The following is a 21,981-nucleotide window of genomic DNA, read 5'->3' on the forward strand; positions in this document are numbered from 1 at the left end:
TTTACTCACAGGAACAATTAAACTCCCATCATATTTAGGCTTCTGGCTTATAAAAACTGGTGAAACATTTTAAGGTTTTGGATTTTTGAATTATATAGGATATATAAATCAGTTGGTAATAAAGTAAATTTAAAACCTAGGTCAGTGCTAAGTCACCTTTCTAATTTAGAGTTTTTATCACACATCACACCAAATGTATTGGAATGCACAAATATACCCCAAAATATAAATTTTTCTATGTAATATTTCAGGTGTTTTCATAATTTTTTCTTGAGAGTATTTGTCTTTGCATAATTTAATTTATTATTGGATACAACATCTCAGCATTCATGATGCATGTTTGAGAACTCTAGCAAAATGAGAGAATCCAAACTTAGTTTTCAAATGTAACGAAGTTTCCAAAGACTGCCAATATTAACAGTTAATAAATGTAACCCTATAGTATATTTTGTAGAGATTCAGTGAAATGTAACTTTCCTTTTGTCTATCTCAGATACTTCAGAAGCTTTGAGAAACTGCTTGGGATGTGACATGAGACCATCAATAAACAATCTGCAGCTTGGGCTGAGAGAATGAATGCATATGGTTCATCCAACTTAACAATTGACATTTTTGTCTTTCCAATATGAGCTACTAGAAAACAGATGAGGGGATAAACTGATTTATCTGTCCATCTCTCTTTGCAATACATTTAGAAGTCCTCTGATACTATCCTGCAGACAATCTTTCCACTCACATATCCCGCAATGCAGAAGTGTTCTTCTTCCTACCTGGCTACCACCTGACACCTTGAGACCTGCTCACTTCCTACCAGGCTTTAGAACATTATCAAACCCATTCTGGCTAATGAGGAGTTAGAGAGCATCAACAAGGATCTGGAATTCAGACAGAACATTATCCCTACTCAAATGGAAGCACCTAGTTAATCTGACAGTTTTCCTGGCTGAAGACACAGGCTTTTTTTTTTTTTTTCTATTTCATTAACCTTGTGAGAGAGCAAGTGTTTTTGATCATTTTTTTCCAGGATAGGACAAATTGGTTTCATCCACTAATAACCACCATTTTTATGAGAGGATTGACTGAATGGATATCAATGTCGTTGAAAAATGCTATTCTTTTCCATCTATCTGCTTCATCTTTCCAGCACAGTAGAAGCTAAAAATGTTTGCCTCTTAAAAGGGAACTTTTATCAAAGAGCTATTTCGTGCCAGGCACTGTGCTAAGTACATCACATACATTCTAATCCAATTATCATAAAATTATACTAAGTCCTACATTGTTTCCATTTATAAAAGAAAATGCAACATTATCAGCTTGCAAGTAGCCATTTCCCAATCCATTGTTAGGCATCTAAACCCTCTGATAACAAAGCCCATCTGTGTCCCACTACATCCTCCACACTACTTCTGTTCACAAAGCACTTTCTTAAGTATTATCTCTTTTTACAACAAATCCAAGCCCATCATTTTAAAGGGATTGGGAGTTGTAATTAAAGTATTAATTTTTAATTAGCCTTTTCAATGTTCTGACATAAAACGTACTGCAGAGACTCCACACAAAACCTTTAACTCCACTAAAACCCTGTAGGCTGAGAAAATACACTCTAGAGTGATTTCCTTCCTGAACCTGGGTTAGTCAGACATAGGGGAAATTTCAATAGTCTGTATAAAAGAATTTTTCATTTTGCTATTCAGCAAATCAGGGTTTATAATGGCCTCATAAACCATTCCAAAGACATTTCAAATATATTTCCTGTACTGCCATACTAGAAATGCTATACAAAGAAACATATTTGGTAAAATCTGATTTAAAATGATTATTAGTTGATAAAACCAATTTGTGCTGTCCTGGAAGACAATTACCAAGAAACCCGCTCCCTCATAAAAGTGGTAAAATAGCAGAAAAGGCCAATTGTGTCAGCCAGGAGGGCCATTCATTTAATGATTACATGCTCATTATTCATAAAATTATTATTTTATTATACATATTTATGTTTGTTATATAATGATATTTTTATACGTATCTTATAAATATTTTGAATGACTGCACTTAATGAAAACAGGCTGGCATCAAATACATCTGCAAAACCAAACAGTAAGTGGCAAAGGAGCAATTTCTATTAAGATTTATGGAAAAATTATGATCTCAAATTTTATAGTGAACCAAGTGTTTACTTATGGTAAAAGTTTCAGAAAAAAAAATGTTTGCAGGTACTTAAAGACAGACAACATGCACTATTTATATTTAAATAGTACCTTTATTTTTATAATGAAAAGGTTGAGTTTATAATGGTATTATAAATATCACAAACCCTTAGCAGAAATTTGACTTGTATATGTTTGCATATGGCATAAAAATAGTACCTTTAAGTAAACTATTTATATTTAAATAGTAAATGTTGTCTGCCTTTAAGTACCTGCAAACAGTTTCTAAAGAAAAGATTTTAGCAGTTTCTAAAGAAAAGATTTTGATATTTTTTTATTTAATCTCAGTATGTTGGAAAACTAAAAGTTCAAGAATGAGAAAAGCATGGACTAAATCATTGGAAAATAAGCAGTAAAACCAGTTGTATACAAATGTATAATAAGTATTCAAAATGGAGCTATAAATTAGAACTCAAAAGTTTTAAAAAAAAGCCTTTGAAAGAAAATAACCTTACTGCCAAAATACATTAAAACAATAATCTAACACTGAAAATATTTTTAACAAGTCCAAGAAGGAAAGTGGCAAATGGTTAGGGAAAGTGAAGTATGTTAAAAGTTTTGTCTTGAAGACAGTAGAGGGGAGTATAACAAATATTTCATTTGATCATGACAGAAAAATATAGAAAAAAATTAAAACATTTTTAAACAATTAAAATACTAGAAAAAATAGTATTAAAATTGGAGTCGTGGCTCCAGGGTAGAGTGCTTGCCTAGGACAGGTAAGACCCTGAGTTCAATCCTCAGCACCACATAAAAACAAATAAATAACAACAACCTTTAACTCAAAGAATGTATTAAACCCACTTTTCCCTAAATAAATCACATATACTATCCAGGTAAATGAAATGGTCCCCATTTGTCCCTCATTCTATAATTGACCATGAGTGGCTCTGTGTATATGCGTCATGAAAAAATAGATGGGCAAAATGCTTCTGTTGTTCTTCACTTAACCTCCCCAGTTTTCATCTTTACTTTTTACTTGTGCCCTCTACATTGTCTGCTGACACCAGATGAATGGCTTCTCTACTAATCTTCTGAAGCCGCAGGAGAGCATGTTACATAGTCTGTTTCATCTTTCAACTACTCCCATCTGCTTTCTGATTCCCAGATATTTGTTGTAATTTTTCATTCATCATTGGATTCCTCCTCTTCTTACTGTTATGCCACTATTAATTTCTTTATTTTTAAATATTTTAGCAGGCTCTCAGGAGATATAGGATACAAATGTATGTGCTTAGGTCATTTTCTTGAACTGCAGGAAATTTAAAGTGCTCTTTAATCACTCTTGTGATAAGAAAATTTTGCTGTTTTTTTTCTTTCCTGTTTTAATTTTGAGACAGAGTCTCACTAAGTTGCCCACACTGGCCTTGATTTTGTGATCCTTCTGCCTCTGCCTCCTACACCACTGGGATTATAGCCATGTGCTATCAAGTCAGGCTTGTTTGTTTTCAATCTGAGGCTCATCTTTCAGTCAGCTTAACTTTGTTGTGACTATCTTTTTTTAAGCTCAGATAAATTAAATTTCTTTCAATTTAAAACTATTTCTACAATTAACCTCATTGTGATTAAGTACACCCATACTTTCTTCTTTTCTGTTCTCTTTCCCTTCCTGTTTCTACCTGTGTATGGCCATCTATCTATTCAATCTTTATAGAAAGATATTAGAAATAAGTAATGAAGATCATGAAGTATAAAACCTTTCCACTGGATTTTTGTTAATTTATTGCTTTTAGTTTTTCCTCTTCAAATTATCTTGAATATGTTCAACTAAATATTGACATAAGTAGTATAAAATAAGAAAATATGTAAACAACCTCTCAACTGGGAATTTTGCTTAACAATTTATCCTAAAGATCAGCAAAACAACTGTTAAAGTATGTGTGCACAACCATATTTGTGGCAATTGATTTTCTGATGTAAAAATTTTGAAAAAATATAAATAGAAGATTAATTAACTCATGGTGCAGTTAATCAATGGACTTATACAGTCACTGAAAATGATCATATACATGGCTTTTTTGGTGCCAATACCATGCTGTTTTTGTTATGATAGCTCTATAATTTAAAGGCTGGTATTATGATGCCTCCTGCTTTGCTTTTCTGACTAAGGATTGCTTTGGTTATTATTCTGGGTCTCTTATTTTTTCAAATGAATTTCATGACTGCTTTTTCTATTTCTATGAAGAACATCATTGGAATTTTGATGGGAATTGCATTGAATCTGTATACTGCTTTTGGTAGTATGGCAATTTTAACAAATTATGCCTATCCAAAAATATGGAATATATTTCCATCTTCTAAGGTTTTCTTCATTTTCTTTCTTTAGTGTTCTGTAGATTTCATTGTAGAGATCCATCAAAATCAGCATGGTTTTGGCACAAAAACAGGCATGAAGACCAATGAAACAGAAGACACAGAAACAAACCCATATAAATACAGTTATCTCATACCAGACAAAGGGGCCAAAAGCATACATTGGAGGAAAAAATAGCCTCTTTAATAAATGGTGCTGGGAACACTGGAAATGCATATGTAGCAGAATGAAATTTAACCTCTATCTCCTACCCTTCACAAAACTCAACTCAATGTGGGTCAAAGATGAAGGAATTAGACAAGAACCTCTGAACCTGCTAGAAGAAAATGTGGGCACAACACTCCAATGTATCAGCTCAGGAACTGACTTCTTTAATAAGACTTCTAAAGCATAAGAAATAAAACCAAAAACCAACAAATGGGATGATATCAAATTTAAAAACTTCTTCACAGCAAAGGAAACAGTCAAGAGAGTGAAGAGAGAGCCTACAGAATGGGAAAAAAATCCTTGCTACCTGCTCCTCAGATAGGGTGATAATATCCAGGATATTATCTCAAAAGAACTCAAAAAAACTTGACACCAAAAAAATAAATAACCTGATCAATGAATGGGAAAAGGAATTAAACATACACTTCTCAAAAGAAGAAATACAAATGATTCACAAATATATGAAAAAATGTTTAACATGTCTACCAGAAAAATGCAAATTAAAACTACACTGAGATTTCATGTCACTCCAGTTATAATGGCAATTATTAAGAATACAAGTAACAATAAATGCTGGCAAGGATGTGGGGAAAAGTCTACACTCATACATTGTTGGCAGAACTGCAAACCGGTACAACCACTCTAGAAAGAAGTATGGAAATTCAAAAAATTAAAAAAAAATAAAACTAGGAGTGAGACCACTATGTGACCCAGTTATTCCACTCCTTGATATATATTTGAAGGATTTAAAATCAGCATACTACAGTGATGCAGCCACAGCAATGTTTATAGTTCCTTAGCTAAGCTGTAGAGCCAAGCTAGGTGCCCTTTAACAGATGAATGGATTAAAAATGTGATACACACACACACACACAGAGAGAGAGAGAGAGAGAGAGAGAGAGAGAGAGAGAGACATAATGGAGTATTACTCATAAAGAATTTATGACATTTGCCAGTATATGGATGGGACTGGAATCTATCATGCTAAGTGAAATAAACTAACTGCCCCCCGCCAAAATCAAAGGTCAAATGTTCTCTCTGATATGTGGAAGGTAACCCACCCACAATAAGGTGGGAGAAGGGATTAGAAGTTCAGTGGACCAAACAGAGGATAATGAAGGGAAGGGAGTATGAATAGGAAAAGGAAAGGCAGTGGAATAAATCTGACATAACTTTCCTATGTACATATGAATATATCACAGTGAATCTTACCATTATGTACATCCACAAGAAATTAATTTAAAAATAATAACTATGGGTAAATGGCAGGAAGACCAATAGAGCAAAGTGAGCAGGAAGTGGATAGAGGGAAGGAGAAAGAGAGGCACTGGGTTCTGAATTAGAACAAGATATATTACATGCTTGTATAATTATGTCAACATGTATTCTACATCATGTATGACTAAAAATAACCAATAAAAATAATCATCTAATTATATGCATTGGCAATATAATATGAAAAGGCCTATTACAATGTTTTTCAGAATTTCTAAATATATACTTGGGGAAAGTAAAATTATAAATACCAAAATATTATTCAAGGTACTGTCTGGGAAACAGTTTGGTTTTCTCCTTCATTTTTTTTTTCTGTTTTCTTTATTGCCTCCCCCCCCCCCCAAATAAGCATGTATTAAACATTTACTCAGGAATCAAACATATTTATGGTTTGAAAGAGAGAATATGCACATGCAAACTGAAATAAAATGACATTGTGTATAACACTAAACAAGAGTATTTTGAAAGATTAATTTATCTTCACAACGTATTTTGAATACTTAAATATTTGAACATTTTAAAAATACTTTCATGAAAGCCACTCTATTATTTTTCTTGCCATTGTTTTTTTCCATAGCAGTACAGCCATCATTAAACATATTCCACCTTATTTGATGGTGATTAAAAACACATAGAAACATATTTATTTATTTATTGGTAGATGGAGTAGCATATATCAAATACTTTAAAAAGTAATAATATTTCTGTGGAGATTATATCTTCCAGAAACAAATTTGAATGATCTATAGCAATCATAAATTTCATTAAATTGCAAAAAATTCACATTTTCTCAGCATTCAAACAAATTCAAATATATTTTGTGAGTATTTCTCTCTAGGTTTCATAAACAGGCATTAGTTCTCTTTCATACTTTGTATCAGACTGCTCATCTTACATACATTTTCCTCAGTGGCAATACATATATCACAGGTATTAATGAGCTTTTCACCAATAATCTGAATTTCTCTTCTATTTGATGCTGTAACTTTTCTTTGAATAATGCTCTACATGTATTTTCATCTTCATATTTAAATTATGTTTGCTGAAACACTCCAGATTGTCTACAAAATCCTAGAACTCCACAGAATAGCTTCAAAACAACTTCTTTCAAGACTCCCAAATATTTTTTTCCAAAGTCTTTTATTCCTATAGTAAATCAGTGTTAAAGGGTCATTCTTTCAATCTTCAGAAAGACATTATCTTTCAATTGTTTTTGCAGGTTTTTTAAGCATAAGTTTCTTTGGCCATACAATCTGCCCACCTGGGTGCTCATCAAATTTCTATCTTACATCTGTAGCTGAAATGACAAATTGGTGATATCCATAGTCCTTTATCAGTAGTATTTTTTCAGTTCTGTGCTTACTGAAACAAAATTCCTAGTTTTCCTATTGTCCTCATTCTCTTGTATCTTTAGAAGAAATAATTGATATAATAAATCAATAATAATAAACTGCAGTATTTAACTTATGGTGTTAACAGGAAGCTCCTATTTCAGGCTACTCTGCTCATGTAGTCCAAGGATATGAGTATCACTGCCACCTCCCTACTTTCTACTCAAGTATTTTCTTATAAATATAAGATAATAAATAGATATATGAAATAAAAAATGTACCAATAGGAAGGGGAACAGTTAAAAGCATCATACATCATACATCAAAATGCAGCCTCTCTCTAGAAGGGCACCCTTATTTTTGATCAATACTATACTTGAGCTTCTGGGAAGCAGATGTGTGAAAGAGAAGGTTCAGATTGTACCCAGAGTCAAGGGAGCTTTCTACCTGCTTGCTCTTCACGACCAGAATGCTGCCCATTTTTCTAGAATCACCTCATGTCACCATTTCCTCTCAAATGCCCCATGGACCAATTAGTCATTTATTTAATAGCCTAATTCATGCTAGATGAGTTTGCAGTAGCTCCCAAAATATTTGTTGAAACAATAAAGGAATAACTTCATGCATTTTCTCTTATATATTTTCCTTTAATGCCCTTTCCCTCACTTTTCTATGAAATAAGAGCTTTCTAATTCCTAAAACTAGTTCATGTCATATCCTGTGAAGATCACACTGAACATCTCCCAAGCATGGCAGGTGTTTTCTCATTTATTACAATACATATCATAGTGTTATAATAGTTTATTTGCAAGTGTAATTTATCCACTGACCTATCAGCCTGAGAACATTGACAATATTATCTTTATGATTCCAATATTTAATAATATCCCTAATACTTAATAAGTACTTAAGTATTGAATAAAATGTCTTCCATCCCTAAATTTAGGGTACCGTTATAATAATAACAATAAAATAATAAGTGCTCATTATAGCATAATGGTTAAGAGTCAAACAGCCAGAGATTAAGCCCCAGATCTACCCCTTACTAAGTGTTATATGCTTATTTATTTGCTCTATTCCACATTTTCTTCATCTATAAAATGAAGATAATAGTACCTGTCTGATAGGATTAAGTCAATGAATACATGTAAAGTGGTTATAATAATTCCTGACACCCAGGAAACTTTCAATACCTGTGATCTATGTTATTATATCCTTATTATGTAAGGTATTTTGACCATATATAAAGGACTTTAAGAAGATTTATGACTTATCATAAATAAGTCATATCTTTAAACAATAGTACAGTTATTATCTTAAAGACCATAAACCAAGGAAAAGAGAGATTAATCAATTTGCTCAAGATCACAAAATCATGAAGTGTTAAAATATGCCTAACTCCATATCACACAAATTTCTATAAGGCTTGTTAAAAGAATCAGAATTTATAGTTTACAAGTTTCAAATTATTAGACTTACTTTAAAAATATTTCTGCTTCTCCTTCCCCATGATTTCCATATAGTGTGTGTGTGTGTGTGTGTGTGTGTGTGTGTGTGTGTGTGTATTATCATCTTTAAGGGCTGGCTGGACTGCTATGCACTACTCAAAACTCTAGCCCTAGTTTGAACATTTTACTAGCTAGTGATCTTGGCCAGTTGCTTAACTTCTCCATGCCTTGAGTTCATTTTGTAATAATATCATCCTCAGAAGTTTATTTATTCTGAGAATCAAATGAGGTCAAATATGTATAACATGGTTAGCAAAAGGCTGGTGTGTGCAAAGATCAATAAAAGTGTCATCCATCACTGGTTGTCAACCTTATTTATTAGCTGCTTCTTCACATTGTAGTACTTCCTGATCTCATTCATAAATCATGAGGGTCTACCCTTTATTTCAGAATATTTCCCTAAACAATACTACCTCCTTTTTAGGTTGAGTTAAGTATATCTTTTCCTCATGCTCTTCCTTCCTGTTCTGTTCTTAGTTGTTCTCTTTATATCAAAGCAGACATTTGGCATTTGTTTTTTAGGGCTTGGCTAGCTTCGCTTAGCATAATCTGCTCTAATGCCATCCATTTCCCTGCAAATTCTATGATTTTGTCATTTCTTAGTGCTGCATAATACTCCATTGTGTATAGATGCCACATTTTTTTTTATCCATTCATCTATTGAGGGGCATCTAGATTGGTTCCACAGTCTAGCTATTGTGAATTGTGCTGCTATAATCATTGATGCAGCCGTATCCCTATAGAGCGCTTTTTTAAAATTATAAGAGGTTATGAGGGGCAAGGGGGAGGAAAAAAAGGGAGAGAATTGAACAACAGCAGGGGAGGTAGAGAGGGAAGATGGGAGGGGAGGGGAGGGGGGATAGTAGGGGATAGGAAAGGTAGCAGAATACAACAGTCACTAATATGGCATTATGTAAAAATGTGAATATGTAACAGATGTGATTCTGCAATCTGTATTTGGGGTGAAAATGGGAGTTCAAAACACAATTTGAGTCAAATGTATGAAAGATGATATATCATGAGCTATGTAATGCTTTAAATAATCAATAAAAAAAGTATATCTTTTCCTGTGCTCTTGCCACTAGTGGAATATAAGTATCAGTGAGGATGCTATATACTCTGATAAATTATGAACCTCTGGGGAACCTGAGAACACTTTAAAAATCTGGCTGCAAACTAATGTATCTATAGGGACCAACAGGTTACACAAATGAGTGAAGTAGATCTTCTGGCTCTAATAGCTAATAAAGGGGCATATGTCCTACTCAAAGCTGATAAGTTCAGGATGATTTTCTTGATGGTATATTATGGGCCCACTATCACTATATAGTCTGGTATTACAAAAGAAATCAGAAATCTGAAATTTTATGTAAAAATCTTCTGATTTTTATATCCTGACATCTAATTAATTCTTAACAATCATGGGCTGGTGTAACAGCTCAGGGGTAGAGCATGTGCTTAGCATATACAAGGCCTGGATTCAATTCCCAAAAATCATCATCATCATCATCATCATCATCATCATCATCATCGTCAAACAAATCTAATGCTGCCAATTAACTGGAGTGCACTGCTTTATTTATATCTTCTACCCTAACTAACCTCCTCCCTTGCCCTCAGGATGTGAGGAAATAAACCCTATAATAACAATTAACAGGTAGTATCATAATTGCTTGTCAGAGGACTTGTCTTTCAATTATATTATGTGTTCTTTGAGGTCATAGTTGACATATGTTTCTCTTTATTTTTCTAGTGCCCAGAATACCTGGGAGATAGCATCTGGCATGTTAAGCTGCACATGGCTTCAAGTATTGCACACATAGGGTAGCATACAGATAATGAGCAACGGCACCAGAACCAAATTTCTTAGTTAGAATCCAAGTTATTATATTTAATAATTTTATGTCTATGGGCAATACTTTACCTCTTTGTTGCTAAGTTTCCTCATCTGCAAAATGGAAATTATGAGAATAGTTACCTTCTAGAATGCATATATGGATTAAACAAGCTAACGTAAATAAATAGCTTAGCACTGAGCCTGGCATATATGAAACAGTGAGTATACTGCAGTAAATATTAGGCTGTTTTCATATTTATTTCTAAAATGCAAATATCACTCTTAATGTTGGATTAATAAACATGAAAATGCTATTTAAATGCTTGTTTCAAAATAAACATTATTTATAATGTTATAACTAATATTGTAGATATTCAATAAATATGTTTATCCATGCTTTTAAATTTATATAAATATTATCTATACTGTTTTCTTTTCCATACAAAATTATACACTGCCCCTAAAGTGTTTTTATGTAAATGAGTAGAGGAAGATTTATTTGGATTGAATTGTGGATCCTATGAATTTGATCTGAATAAAAGGCCTTTAAATGTGAAAACATTCTCATGGAGCACATTTGTGGCTTTTTTCAAATCACCTACTTGTCTGATTAACCATGGACATGATCAAAATTTTCTTCCCATGAATTTTAGCCAAGAAGTAAAGCAATTCTTTGTTCTACAATGGAAGGTTAGAGATCCAAGAAGAAAAAAGTGATCATATTTTTAAAAATATTTTTTGGTTGTAGATAGATACAATATCTTCATTTTATTTATTTATTTTTAATGTGGTTGCTGAGGATGGAACCCAGTGCCTTACATGTGCTAAGCGACAGCTCTACGACAATTCCAGCCTGTGATTACATTTTTTTATAATACATCTTTCTCCCCTACCAGGCTGATTTTTATGGCAGAGACTAATATACACTTATATTCTTAAAACTTAGCATCATGTTTGTCATGTGGTAGTTCTTACGATGTTTTTAATATAAACTAAAGAGAAACCCCAAGTAGTTCTCTTTTTCCCTGTTTCCCACTGAAAAGAGTTCTTGGGGAGGAAAATATAGACTAATATTTACTAAGCTCTCACTGTAGGTCAGATCAATTATTTGATACATTATAAGAAGTCATTTTAATCTTTACAAAAACTCTCATTATCTCCAGTTTTTAGAAGGTAGGTTGGAGATAAAATATGCAACAAGAATTACTCAAGTCCTCACTATTAACAACTAAGGAAGCTAGTATGCATCTAAACCCAAAGTCTATGCTCTTTACAACATGAACTTGACTGTGCTTTCATATTAATTCAACACCAAACATTTTAACTGATCAAACTGTATTAAAAGAAAATACATTATTGGAGGTATTGACAAGTTAATTACAAAAATAATGTGTGGCATTAACTTGTTTAAATTTGCATTGATCCTAATTAAAACAGTTATGGTTCACCTCTGTTGAAACACAGATAGGACAGAGAATCAGGAGTATTTGCTACCTATAACAAACTAAAAATCATTACCACATTTAATTTGGATATGGATGATCTTAGAATATGTCAGAAAAATGTGTGTTGGATTTCAATGGATAGAACATAAAAAATAAAAGGCCAGTTGAAGTGTTCTGTTTTTATTTTTAGTTTTTAAATTCAAATCTGCTATGTCATTCCCCAGGCCCCCCACCCCACCCTGAGTAACTAACATTTCTTAACAGAATTTCTACTGTTCTTTAAAGGTCTGACTTTTGGCCCATGACCATATCTTATATCCCATTTACTATCTCCTATGAAAGTTTACTCTAGGCTTAATTACATTTATTTCAGCTTTAGGACATTTTTACATGTTGTCCTTATTTTCCTACACTTAAACTGACTGACCCACCCTCATTCTTTAAACTCATCTTAAACTAATTATCAGTAGCAAGCAAGAATCCCAGAAGCCCAAGACACATGGTTAGATGCTCATACATGTGCCTTCATAACTAGTTACTTCCTTGTAGCATAGCCTTCATCTCCCTCTGTGGTGATCATTAAAATTTTCTTGCCTCTTCTCTTCTTTCTCTTTTTCTGTCCTTCCTTATTAATTATATGTTTACCTTGGAAGCATAAAAACTATATTTATGTTGCTCACTAGGAACACTCCAGCATCTTCTAAAATACCTGGTACAGAGTATGTACATATTGTGAATCTGTTTAAATAACTTCCTGGATAGCTGAATGAAATAAGTAATGTGATGGCTTCAGAAGCAAACTGGCAGATATCTGTGTAATATTAAGGTCTGCTTATGGATGTGAAAGGTAGGTTTATTCCATGCAGTAAAATATAAGCAGCTTAAAATATTAATTTTAAATCCACAGAGCTAGAAGTTCTTAGAAACCATCAGGTTTAACATTGATATTTTATGGAAAAACAAGTTTAGGCTGAAGCAATACAATAACTGAGCCTGACTCCATGGTCCTTCAGAACATCAACAAGTTATTGACTGGACACCTAATAAATATCTGCTAATCACTCCACTGGACAGTAATAGATGAGAAAAGAGTAAATAAGACAAGAATAAAATCCCTATCCTCAGACAGAATACAGTCTGGTTGGGGAAACAAGGCTTTCATATATCAAACAATCAGAGAAAAACGAGAACTATATTATTAAGTACTACATCAGGCAGAACACCTGTTTAAAGTGGAGGGGAAAATAAATTACCAAATGAGCTCAGATTTATCACTCATTGCTTCATGATTCCTTGGAATTCTTCCTTGTATTTATGACTGACTGTCTCCCATGCCATGGCCTGTTCTTTGGGGAAAGGGACATATTTATTGCTTTCATATTTTCCTTGCTATTGATAATTACTAAACAGGTTAAGGAAGCTGATTTATGCTGTCACTTGGGTTTGCAAAAAGAACCTATCAGAAATTGCAATATTCAATTTAATGATACTAAAGTTTTAATAAAATAAATGAATAAAATATAGCATTAATATTGTATTCAATCATGTCAAAGCAACACCATACATGACTTTTTTTAATTTCCTCACACATGACAATATACACCCACACCCCTTGAAGGCCTATGTATCCTTTAAGTAATACAGTGACCAGCTTTTTTCTGACTTAATACATTGCTCTTTAGAAATGTGACACCAGGTTCTACAGATTTCTTTTGCTTAAGCCTTCAATTAGAATGTTTTATTATCGTCAGTATGCTTTAGACATTAGTCCTGATCATTTAATTCCCTAGGAGTCCTGTAAGTATTCTTTTGATCACTCCCAGAAGCTATGGCAAGTGAGAAAGGATCAGACCTTACAGTCCCAGTGTATATATGATTCCTTCACATTCCACAATATCTCAAAGCCAAACAAGAAAATGACTCAATATACATTAAATTCAAATTGTCTCTTAAACTCTATTTCTTATTCTTTTCAACATTTCCTATACTTACAAGGCAGAATTAATTTTTCCATGCTCTGCACACCTACAGCTCTCTATGGAAACATTGGAAGACATTTCACATGAAATTGAACCATAATAATCTGTCTCTGAGTTTTTCCTTTGCTAATATATAGCTTTCTGAGACTAAATCCCTGCAGTTTACTTTTTACTACATCCAACTGTCTGACACATAGAGAACACAAACATGTTTTGTATAAATCAAGCTAGAATCAAAACTATTCTAAGATATCATCTCACTCCAGCCAGAATGGCAGTTATTATGAAGACAAACAACATTAAGTGTTGGCGAGGATGTGGGGGAAAAGGTGCACTCATACATTGCTGGTGGGACTGTAAAATTGGTGCAGCCAATATGGAAAACAGTATGGAGATTCCCTGGAAATCTAGGAATGAAACCACCATTTGACCTAGCTATTTCCTCTCCTCAGTCTATACCCAAAAGATTTAAAAACAGCATACTACAGGGAAATAGCCACATCAATGTTTATAGCAGCACAATTAACAATAGCTAAACTGTGGAGCCAACATAGATGCCCTTCAGTGGATGAATGGATAAAAAAATGTGGCATATATACACAGTGAAATTTTACTCAGCAATAAAAGAGAATAAAATCATGGAATTTGGAGGTAAATGGGTGGCACTGGAGAAGATACAATCCCCAAAAAACAAATGCCAAATATTTTATCTGATATAAGGAAGCTAATTCATAGTGGGGTAGGGAGAGGGAGCATGGGAGGAATAAACGAATTCTAGATAGGGAAGAGGGGTGGGAGGGAAAGAGAGGGGGCAGGGGATTAGCAAGGATGGTGGAATGTGATGGACATCATTATCCAAAGTACATGTATGAAGACACAAATTGGGGTCAACATACTTTATATACAACCAGAGATATGAAAAATTGTGCTGTATATGTGTAATAAGAATTATAATGCATTCCTCTGTCATTTATTTTTTTAATAAATTTAAAAAATTAAGCCAGAGGTTAATTGACCTTACTTTTCATTGTAAGTTTTCATCTAATTTTTTTTATTGGTTGTTCACAACATTACAAAGCTCTTGACATATCATATTTCATACATTAGATTGAAGTGGGTTATGAACCCCCAATTTTACCCCAAATACAGATTGCAGAATCACGTTGGTTACACATCCACAATTTTACATAATGCCCTATTAGTAACTGTTGTATTCTGCTACCTTTCCTATCCTCTACTATCCCCCCTCCCCTCCCCTCCCATCTTCTCTCTCTACCCATCTACTGTAATTCATTTCTCTCCTTGTTTATTTTCCCATTCCCCTCACAACCTCTTATATGTAATTTTGTATAGCAATGAGGGTCTCCCTTCATTTCCATGCAATTTCCCTTTTCTCTCTCTTTCCCTCCCATCTCATGTCTCTGTTTAATGTTAATCTTTTCTTCCTGCTCTTCCTCCCTACTCTGTTCATAGTTGCTCTCAGACGCTGAAAGCAAGAAGGTCATCTAATTTTTAAGCAACTTTCTTAATAGTGGTCCAAGCTAATTGGTTTCCTGATATAAACAGTCTAAGTTTCAACAGGTGGTATTCCTTTTCAGGGAAATATTTTTAAAGGAGATTATAACATGGATATTTAAACAAAGATAAAATGAGAGTTCTAAACTTATGAGCCCTAGGCCACTAAGAAATATGGTACAAGTTTATGGAGTGAACTAGGTCTCATCAAAGCTTTCTGTTGGAAAATATTGGCTTCCTTTCCTCCTGGAAGCTCTGCTCATTGGCCTGGTATCTTGAACATTACTTGACCTGTTTGGAATTGTTAGTCTGACCCTGAAGTATGACCAATAAAATATCCATAACCTCCTCTAAGGTACATAGATTTTTATTAGTTTTAAATGGTATATACACAGCACACAGGAAAAAATACAATGGCGTGTTTCAGATGGATTGTTTCTTCATGGTGACTAGGCTAATAAACTGAGAATGCAGTATAATACAGACAAATGTAAAAGAGTAAGTTGAGAGACAGTGAACCAAAACAGAGTGTCCACATTAAGTCATGGCAGTGCAATGCAATGATCAGGAAAATGATTTAGGGATTCTCAAGTGATAATACTAGAAGCTCAGAACTGTTTGTTAGCTAAGCAAAAATCTTATGTGATATACAGAATACAGATCAAATTATATGACAGTAATGCTGAAGAACTGACAGTGGCAACATACCTAAACCTCTGTATGTGGTTCTGTCACCATTTTACCAAAAAGAAATGAGCACAACAAATTTCAAGTTGGTTCATTACAGAGAGCTGTCACAGATTAACACATTTAAGATATTAGGAAGAGCTCCCCATCCCTTTGAGCTGTACAACATTAAAATTTCTCAAAAGAACAACAGCAATACTTTATTTTTATGTGACATTTTAAAAATTTATAGTGTTTTCACCCAACAACCTCATTTTCTCTCCATAGTAAAAATGTGGGGTGCTCAGGAGAAATAGCATTTACATTTTACAGAAAGTTAAATGGAGACTCAGTAGTCAAAGATAGCAGCAAGGACAGAAGAGAACATCAGAGCATATAAATATCACTCTAATGCTCCTTTTTTACCATAACATCTATTCTCTGGGCATTGCCAAGGGAAAATCTGGAGACCTACTTTTGGCAGATTTTTAAGAATTGCATAGAAAGTTATATATCTTCTATGAAAGCAGAACCAGGACTGATTTCATTTTTAAAGGCAGCTTCCCACAAGAAGGATTGAATGCAGTATGCTTAATTATACACTTTGAGCCTAGAAGAATTGAAATTTCCTAACTTGGGGAACAAGTATAGCAGTCTACACATTCCAAAGATGGACACAGCACTATCTCCCATCACCTGTGTATTTTCCACAGTATGTCAATGATATGTTCCCATTGAGATAATGATATTGCTCCAATTCTCTTGCATCTGGGTCAACTTGTGACTTCCTTGTAAATAAAAGAAGGTGAAAGTGACACTGAATGTGGCTTGCAGAAGGTAATACAGCTTCAGTCTTGTTAACTGGAACATTTTTTTCTTGAAGACTGTGACCACCAAGAGGCTTCCATAGTGTAAGGAAGTCCAGACCAGCAGAGGAATAGAAATGACATAGAGAAAACAGATACTGTGAAGAGAGAGATTCCTGGCAAGCCCCCAAGGTACTCCAGCTCATTCTGACTACAAACAGATTTGGGGCCAGAACTGCCAACCAAGCCCTTCCTAATTCCTCACTAATACAAGAAATAAAATGATTTGTTGTGGTGTTAAGCTAGTAAGTTTAGGGGAGATGTGTTATGCTTCAATAGTAACTGAAACAAATGCAAATGTCCTCAAGAGTGGTAAGCATTTGTGTTTTTTTTTGTTTGTTTTTTTATAGCACCTAGTGTCTTTCTTCCTTCCTAATAACACTGTGAATTACTTAAATAATTAGCACAGCCACTTCTCCCAGTCAAGGGGAATTTTTCCTTTCTGGAATTCTCCTCTTGAACAGAATGATATTATTTTATGTGTAATATGAATTGTAATGCATTTGGTTGTCATATATAACAAATTAAAATTTTAATTTTTTTAAAACTTGGAAAAAAGAAAAAATATCACATACCTAGAACATTAATCTTTTTTAACTTTATAACTGCTTTATTGATATAATTCGCATATAATAAGTGTCTATTTGTAAACAATGTTCAAAATTATGATTATGTTTCACATAAGCTCTGTACATATTTCCAAAGTAAAACTGACATTATAGCTACTAGACAGTTATATAGTATGTATGTATATAGGCAAAATGACCAATCATTAAGAGTCCTATAAAAAGCCTTGAAACATTTTGTATCTCAAACTGAAAAAAACAACCAATTTAAAATAAAATTGTAGAATAGAGTCTGAATTATGAAAATAAAGTATAAATATTCAAAAAATAAATAAAAATAAAATATATTATCCCTGAAAATGGTGAAAACTATTCATCAGGCATTTGAGATACCCTAAATAGATGGTAGCAGCTATGAAGTATTCCTCTCCTATCTGTTTCCTGGGTTTTCTAAGTTATCTTTTTTTTTCCTGCTCCATTCCAGGTTGGGCCCTTCAGTCTTGCTAATGTTATATAAATTCCCCTTATCTTATCAATGAATTCCTTTTATCCCATTATGTCCCATCATCCCATTTATGGAATATCTAAAACATCTGAATTGGGCAACAAATATACCAATTATAGTAACTTTGAAATAAATATTTGTGTTTTTAGAATTCTTTTCAGAAAAGTAAGAGATGAATGATTGGTGATTAACTATATTATTGATGATATTAGTATCATCAATAATATAGTTAATATTAATTCTAATAAATTATATATCATCAATAATATAGTTAATATTAATTCTAATAAATTATATAGTATGATCTAGATTGGATTTCCAAAATATTTTAATGTACCTGTGTGAATTTTTTTTTTTTGGTACCAGGGATTGAACACAGGAGCACTCCACCACTGAGCCATATTCCCAGCCCTATTTTTGTATTTTATTTAGAGACAGAATCTCACTGACTGTTTAGCACCTCCCCGTTGCTGAGACTGACTTTGAACTCACCATCCTCCTGTCTCAGCCTCCCGAGCCACCATGCCCAGCTACCTGTGTGAATTTTACTGAAATATTCTCATAATTGAAAACTTGGTGACTTAATGGGTTAATTTAATTTAGGCCAAGTCATTGTCTATAACTTATGATCAATTATCTCTGATATATTATTTCATGTGAGAAAGTATATATTTTTATAGCTTTTATGAGCTATAATAGACATACAATAAATGGCACATATTTAAAGTGAAAAATGGACAAATTTTGGTATATCATACACTCATGAAACTATCACTACATAGGACAATACTGAACATACCCATCACCCCCATAATTTTTTTTATATTACTTGGCAGTCTTTCCATTCTGCCATTCTACAATCCCCATCCCCAAGTAACACAGATCTGTGTTTTTTCACTTCATGATTTTCATTTTCTATAATTTTATATAAATGAAATCATATACTATATGTTCTTTTATTTTCCTCTGGTTTCCTTCACTCAGCATAAATATTATGAAATTCTTACAGGTTGTTGAGAATTCCTTTGCACAGATATACAAGTTTGTTTATCCGCTCAGCTGTTACTAAACATTTTGGTTGTTTCCAATTTGCAATTATTATGTCAAATGCTGTTATAAGAATTCATGTAGACATCATTTTGTGTTGTACGCTTTAATTTCACTAGGTCAATACCTAAGAGTGAAATGACTGAGTCACATTATAGGTACTTGCTTAACTTTTTAAGATAACAGTAGTGTTTTCCAAAGTGGTTATATAATATGACATTTTTAGCAGTAGAGTATAAGAGTTCCAGTTGTTCTGGAACTATTATCAATGCTGGAACCTTTTAATTTGGGCCATTTTAATGAGTGTGTCATGATATATTATTGTAGTTTTTTTTTTCCCTAGGGCTCGGTATCAAAATTAGGGCTTCCACACACTAGGCAAGTGTTCTACCAGCCAGCAACATTCCCAGCCCCTTATTGTAGTTTTAGTTTGCATTTTCCTAGAGATTAATGATTGTCAGCATATTCTGATTTGCTTATTTGCCATTATACAAATAGATTTCTGGTTATCCACTACAAACATATCATACTTACTCAAATCCAAGCAATTGATATGGTTTAGGTTCAAACTACAACCTTTGTTATGTATATACACAAAATAACAAATATAAAAAGAACAAAGAAAACATACCAAACATTATAAATCTCTAATTTTGGGTATTAGAATTAAAGATGAGTCTTTTCTTCTTGAAATTTTCTGTTTTCTGAATTTCTATACTAAGTATATTTCTTTATGTTCTTTGGGAAAATAATTAAATGGGGATAAATGTAGGCATATTCCTCGGATATACAAATATCCTAGCAGCAGGCATGTTTTTGTTTGCTTGCTTGTTTTTGTTTTTTGGGGTACCACTGATTGAACCCTGTGGCACTTAATCACTGAGCCGTTTCCCTAGTCTTTTTTTAAATTAGTTGTAAATGGCCACTATGCATTTATTTTTATTTTTATGTGGTACCGAGGATCGAACTCAGTGCCTCACACATGCCAGGCAAGTGTTCTACCAATTAGCCACAACCCCAGCCACCCCCGCCAGTCCTTTTTATGTTTTATTTTGAGACAGAGTCTCACTAAGTTGCTTAGGTCCTCACTAAATTGCTGAGGCTGGCCTTGAACTTATGATCCTCCTGCCTCAGCATCCTGAGTCACTGGGATTACAGGCATGTGCCACCACACCTGGCAGCAAGCATGTTTTTATTTTTCCTACTGTTATAAAGAAATCAAATGGAAAATGACCATGTAGTAGACAATGCTTACTCATTTCAATGATCAGTCACCCACAATGAGAGCAGCATTGGGCAGAGTATGTTGTCCTCCCAGAAAACTGGGTCATGGATATAGTGTTCAGGAGTTCAGCAAACAAAAGTATTCAAATTAGATGAGGTTTAGATGAGCTATAGCAACACCAAGTCCTTCACATGGAAGAGTTTCACAACCTGTGCAGTAACCAAATTTTAAAATTGTGACAAAAAAGGACTCGTTTGGATCCTTGCTTAAAAGCATGTGTGGAGTATGTGTGCCACATTCATGTCTCAATATAGATGTGACATTCTTTACTACAAAATTGAAAACATTTTCCTGGACCAGCTTTTAGAAAATATTATCCTAGATGATCATCCATAGTATTTCACATAAATTTAGCTAAATATTGAACAGACTAACTCCCTAATGGAGTCTGCAGTAATTTAGACTCAAAATTGCATATGAAGAAAGGCATTTGACTCCTTTTGTTTTGCAAGCAGGGGATTCCAGGAAGAATTTTCTTCTTTCCACACCTCAGAGAGCCTATGGTTTAATTCCTACCTCCCAAAGGGAAAACAAATTGTTGAAGTTCAGATTTATTATTAATGAGGGCTAATGTATTCTAAGATAATTATGAAAGGTTTTAAGATAAAATTGTGAACTATTTTTCTATTGGTTGTCACCTAAATACTACAAAGGAGAAGGTGTATGATTAAAATTGAAAAACACTTCATTTAGAACTCAGGTACACAGAATTGGATCTATTTTGCCTTTCTTTATGACACACTTACATAATTGCCCTATGCATGGCTAGCTCAGTTTAATCAGTATTCTAGTTATTTCCAATTATGAAATAAGCACAAAACCAGCATGCCGATGTATGCCTGTAAACCCAATGACTCAGGAGGTTGAGAAAGAAAGGTCTCAAGTTCAAGGCCAGCCTCAGCAACTTGGTGTGATCCTGTTTCAAAATTATTTGAAAAAGGGTTAAGAATGTAGGTCATTGGTAAAGTGCCCCTGGGATGATATTCATATTCTCTCTCTCTCTCTCTCTCTCTCTCTCTCTCTCTCTCACACACACACACACACACACACACACACACACATATATATGTGTGTGTGTATCTCCCCACCACCACTTGTTCCTAAAATAGTTTTCAGATTTATTCAGAAATATGCAATATAATCATCCCCCAACATTGAGGATTACAATAAATAGACTAAAACTAGTGAGTCAAGAACAGCAAGTGGTATTGGGGGCTGGAGGCCATAGGTCACTTTAGGGAATTGGATTTATTCCAAACATAAAGAGAAAAATAGAATAAATATATTTCAATACCAGACATGTTTAGTCTCATGAAATGGGTGGTTAATAAAAGACCAATAAGCATATGACATACTGGAAGCTCCTTCAGACCCAGACAACCTAACAGTAATGATACTTGAAGATAAAAAATAATAGGCATGTGAGTATGA

The sequence above is a fragment of the Spermophilus citellus genome (genome assembly GCF_964194105.1).
Source record: "Spermophilus citellus genome assembly, chromosome: X".
Classification (NCBI taxonomy): domain Eukaryota; kingdom Metazoa; phylum Chordata; class Mammalia; order Rodentia; family Sciuridae; genus Spermophilus; species Spermophilus citellus.